The sequence below is a fragment of the Nicotiana tabacum genome, chromosome 11, assembly GCF_000715075.1.
Source record: "Nicotiana tabacum cultivar K326 chromosome 11, ASM71507v2, whole genome shotgun sequence".
NCBI lineage: Eukaryota > Viridiplantae > Streptophyta > Magnoliopsida > Solanales > Solanaceae > Nicotiana > Nicotiana tabacum.
Genome location: NC_134090.1, coordinates 63,968,588 through 63,974,587, shown reverse-complemented (window position 1 = coordinate 63,974,587; position 6,000 = coordinate 63,968,588).

The window sequence follows — 6,000 nt, the reverse complement described above, 5'->3', positions numbered from 1 at the left end:
AATAAGGAATCAGTAAGAATCCTAAAATTATACGGGCAATCAATTAAGGCAAAGATGATCAATTAAAGTCATAAACAAGGAAATAAATAAAACTTATGCACATGAATCTTAATAGAGTAAAGTAATCAGCAAAACCTTCAAAAGAATACTGATTTCTGGAAAGAATTACTCAAATTCCATAAATAGAGATTAAATTAAGTAAGACCTCACAGAAAATATAGAACTTAGCGGGTAAAGCAAGTTCGAACCCTAACAAAGATTAATTAGGACAAAACTACAAAATTACTGGATTTAAAAAAGGAAAAATATTTAAGTCCAAAAGATAGAGTAAACTAACACGACTAGTATCACAAAAATACCCAAAATCGAAGCAAAGATTGAAGGAACCACATAGAATCAACTAGGGTTTACATATCCTTGCACAAATCAGTCACGAATACGAAAGAATAATTATCAAACACTTAGAAGTGAGAAAAACCTTTGAAAAACAACTTGAAATGAACCCTAGTTTAGGAAGAGTGATTAAAAATCGGAATAATCAAACAAAGATTTTTTAGGGAAATCACTTAATAACATTCGAATCATCTGAGATCTGTAAAGATCTGAGAAGAATCGACACTATCGAGCTAGGGTTTTCAGAAAAGTAGTAGAGATGAGAGAATAGGTCAAGAACCCATAGATCTGTAATAAAACAAGAAGTTCTTACTAACAAATAAAAAATGGCCTGAGACAGGCTGATAAACAAAGTTTCAAACCGGAACCAGTTGGGGTTCCCTTGAGATCTTCTAAAGGACCCAAGAAATCGAAGAGCCATGGCGTATAGAAGACCAGGTCTGGTCGGAGAAGACATAGAAGCACCATAGGAGGGGTTCACGCCGGTGACGGGGTTTTAGGGTTAGGGTTAGGTTGAGAGGGAGTTTGAGACGAGGGAGATGATGACAGCGGGTGAGGGAAAGAATGAGAAGGGTTTGGGTAGATTAGGGGGGTTAATTAAGGTAAGGATAATCGTGGACCGTTGATCAAAATAATCAACGACCACGATTGAACGGGCTAGTGGGTCCGGGGTAGGCAGATTAGGCCAAAAGGGGTTTGGGCTAATTTTAAAAAGGGTTTTGGGCTGGTTTAAAAGAGGTCAGGTCTGAAAATAAAGGGGCTATTTATTAAATGCCCAAAAAAATTATAAAAAATATTTATAAAATAATTAACTGATTATAGAAATAATTTTCATGCGTAGAAATGTTTTAAAAATAATTACTCAATATTTTAAAAATACAATGAACCATTTTCTGGTAAAATAATGCAATAATGTACACATGGGCTATAATTGCAAAGTTATTGCAATAGTAACCAAAAAGTGTAAATCTAGCCATTTGTGAAATAATTTGAACTTAATATGACTATAAATAGCAAAATTGGATCATGAAATATTGTAAGATCGTTTGTGATGCAATTTTATAATTGTTTATATAAATAAAATATTGAAATTAATTTAAAAATGTAGAAATTATGGAAAAATATCAATTGATATTAATGCATAGTTTTGAAGATATATATGCATTTTGAAAAATAATATAGGAAAAAATTGGGTATCAACAGTAGTGGCTCTGCCAGTTGATGCACCAATAGTGCGTAGCGTTGACACTTATCACATTTTTTAACATAAGTCTAGGCATCTTGTTCCATCCGGGGCCAGTAGTATCCCGCCCTGATTAATTTTAACACCAGGGAATCTGTGCCTGAGTGGTTTTTGCAGATCCTTTCATGGACTTCTCGCATAACGTAATTAGCTTCGGAAGCTCCCAAACATCGGGCCAGCGGGCCTTGGAAAGATCTTCTATATAATTGACCTCCCTTGAAACTATATCGAGCTGCTTTAGTGCGCAGTAACCGAGATGCCTTAGGATCTTCAGGCAATTTTCTGTGTTCAAAGGTAGTCAATGATCTCATTTCTCCAGTCCTAGACCAAATTGACCGCATTTACCTCGTAGTAGCTATCTGCATCCAATACCAAATTCATAAGCTGCACGACCGTGTCGGAGTTCGATCCCTTCATTTTTGTGGATGATCCAAGATTGGCTAGTGCATCTACTTCCGCATTCTCTTCCCTCGAGATGTGAGTAATTGACCATTCCCTGAACTGAGCGAGTAGAGCCTGGACTTTTATTACGTTGTTGCATGCATTCATCTTTGGCTTTGAAGATCCTGTAGACCTGATTTACTACCAATTGGGAGTCACATTTAATTTTAAAGACCTCAGAGTCCAGTCCCCGGGCCATCTCGAGTCCTGCAGTCAAAGTTTCATACTCTGCTTCATTGTTATTCAGAGGAACAATTTTTTTGGCTTGCCTTAGGGTTTCTCCCAAAAGCATGGTTAGCTCTATGCCGAGCCCAGACCCATTCATGTTGGAAGCTACGTCCGTGAACAAGGTTCAAAATCCTAATGTTGATTCTGACACCATAACTGCTTCTTTGGTAGCCAAAGGCAACAGTCCCGGACTGAAATCGGCCACAAAGTCGGCCAAAACTTGCGACTTAATCGCAGTACTGGGTTTATATTCTATGTCAAATTCACTCATTTCGATGGCCCACTTGGCCATCCTACTTAAGAGTTTAGGTTTATGAAGAATATTCCGCAGGGGAAAAGTGGTCACCATAACTATCGTGTGACATTGGAAATAAGGTATTAGCTTTCGACTACGAGGCTAAGGCCAATATTTTCAAATGTGGATAATGAGTTTCTGCTTCCGTTAAAATTTTACTAACATAATAAATGGGAGATTGCGTCACTTCATCCTCATGAACTAAAAGAGAACTTAACTCTACCTCCAAGATCGCTAAGTAGATCAACAGTTGTTCGCCTTCCTCCGGTTTCGACAGTAATGGAGGACTTGACAAATACCTTTTCAAATCCCTCAAAGCCTGTTGATATTCCGGAGTCTATTCGAAGTTCTTCTTCTTTTTGAGTAGTGAAAAGAAACGATGGCATTTCTCCGAAGACCTTGAAATGAATCTGCTCAAAGTGGTCAGTCTCCCTATCAACCTTTGAACCTCTTTCATGCTTGATAGTTGGTCCGGGATGTCTTCGATGGCTTTAATATTGTCGGGGTTAACCTCGATCCCCCTTTGCGACACAAGGAATCCCAGGAACTTACCAGAGCTAACCCTGAATGCACATTTCTCGGGGTTAAGCTTCATGTTGTGCTTCCTTAATATGTCAAAGGTTTCTTGCAGGTGTTTAAGATGATCACCTGCGTTCAAAGACTTAGCCATCATATCATTTATGTAAACCTCCACAGTCTTCCCTATCTATTTCTCACACATTTTTTTTACAAACCGTTAGTAAGTGGCTCTAGCGTTTTTAGCCCCGAAAAGCATCACAATATAACAATATGTGCAGAAATTTGTTATGGACAGAGTTTTCTCCTGATCCTCCTAGTTCATTTTGATTTGGTTGTACTCAAAGTAAGCATCGAGGAAGCTCGTTAACTTGTTCCCGGCCGTCAAATCAATCATTTGATTAATGTTTGGCAATGGGAATGAGTCTTTTAGGCACGCCTTATTTAAATTCTTATAGTTTGCTAACATGCAAAATTTATTATTGTTCTTTGGAACTATTACTAAGTTAGCTAGCCAGTCATAATACTTTACCTCTCTGATTGAACCAATATCAAGTAAGCGAGTTACCTCTTCTTTGATAAATTTGTTCTTGACCTCGGCAATAGGATTTTTTCTGTCTTACCGGTGGGATGTTGGGATCCAGGCTTAGTCTATGCATGGCCACTTCCGGCGGGATAATTGTCATACCCACATGCGACCACACAAAACAATCGACATTGAATTTAATAAATTCGATAAATCCAGACCTGAGCTCAGGGTGTAGTCCTATCCCTAAGTGGAAGTTCGTCTCCGAGAACTTTTCGAACAATGCGATTTGTTCAAGTTCTTCTATTATGGATTTTGTTGCGTCTATCTCTTCTGTACCTGGAAATATCTCGGTATCTAATAGGATTCCGATGACTCCTCCCCCTGGTTGACTTTGCTCGGCTCGGGAGCATGCGCTCGGTTCCTGTAACTACTATGCCACATGCTCCTTCCCTGTGCTACTGGAAACTGAGATTGCATTCATCTCCCTTGCTGCTGGTTGGTCGCCTCTTATTTGTTTAATTCACTCGAGAGTTGGGAATTTTAGCAAATGATGATATGTTGATGGTACAACCTTCATCTAGTGCAACCACGACTCTCCCTAGGATAATATTATAGCCTATATCAATGTCCACCGCCTCAAAAAAGGGTTATCTTCATCACCCCCTCATCATTCGTAGGAAGCAAGATCTCTCATTGGGTTGTCACACTTGCTAGGTTGAACCCGACGAGGAGTTTTATGGCCGGAATGATACTTCCGGTGAGCTTGGCTTGCTCAAACACTCTCCATTGGATGATATTGGCCGAACTTCCTGGGTCCACCAAAACACGTTTAATCTTAAAATCTAAGACATTTAAAGAGATTACCAATGCATCGTTGTGCGACAGCAGTAGTCTATCTGTGTCTTCCTCCATGAAAGTAATGTCGTCCTCAGTGACTTCCTGGAGTCTCTTACTGTGGGTCACCGACACCTTCGTCTTTTTTGCTGCCGAAAATGTTATACCATTAATCTTGTTCCCTATGGAAATCATGTTGATTGTCAAACGTGAGGGATCGTCTCCAGCTTTCGAAGATTCTGCATTATCATGATTGCGGCCATAGTTGTTTTTAGCCTGATCTCTTAAAAATTCTCTTAGATGGCCGTTTTTCAGCAATGTCTCCACCTCCTCGCGCAGATGTTGAGAGTCCCCTATCCGATGACCATTGGTTCATGGTATTCACACCAAAAATTAGGATCTCTTTGGCTAGGATCAGACCTTATTGGCTTCAGGAACTGTGCTTCTTTAATGCTCCTCATAACCGACACCAGCTCCACTACGCTGACGTTAAAGTTGTATTCGGAAAGTCTGGGATAGGAAAAATCCTGAGAACCCGATGTCTCCTTATCCAGTAATGACCTATTATTCTCGCCATGATCAGTTCTCCTGTCGGTAGCGAATCTATCCGTTGGACAGAAACTTCTGTCGTGTCCTTCGGCCCGCTCATAAAGCAAAATTGTCCCCTGGAAGGGCGCTGATCTATGTCTAAATCATCCTTTAATTTCTCTTTATTCTTTTCCCGGTCCCGACCTTTGGTTGACGCCGGAAAGCCGAACTGGTCTTCTTCAATTCTTATCTTTGACTCGTATCGGTTGTGGACATCCGCCCATGTTGTTGCCTGGAACTCGAGCAGACTTTCTTTCAATTTCCGGGAAGCATCGGAACTTCTCGAATTTAACCCTTTAGTAAATGCTTCTGCTAGCCATTCATTTGGCACGACCGCGAGCAACATCTTTATTTCTGTAATCAGGTCATGAACTCCCGCAACAATTCAGACCCTCTTGTGCAATCCTGAATATGTCGGCCTTTCGACCCTGTACCTTTCTGGCCCCCACATGGGCCTTAATGAAAGAATTCGCGAGCATTTTGAAGGAATCTATGGAATGTTTAGTCAAGAGTGAATACCATGTCAGGGCCCCCTTCGTGAATATCTCTTCAAATTTCTTTAGTAAGACTAACTCAATCTCGTGGGGAGCCAAATCGTTTCCATTCACTGTTATTGTATAGGTAGTGATATGCTCCTGAGGATCTGAAGTCCCATTATATTTTGACACGTCTGGCATTTTGAACCGCTTCGGGATTAACTCGGGTGCCGTGCTTGGTTTGAATGGCAGTTGGGTGTACTTTTTTTAATCCGGTCCTTTCAATACTGGTGGTGCGCTAGGAATTTGATCCATTCGGACTTTTATTTCCTTTTATGAACCGCATGAGTTCCGTTTTAAAGGGATCGTTCTCATTGTTGTTATCGGATCCGCTACCGTTCCTCCCAGCCCAATCAAAGCCGACTTTACCCCTCAGGGTGTTGTTATCGACCCTCTG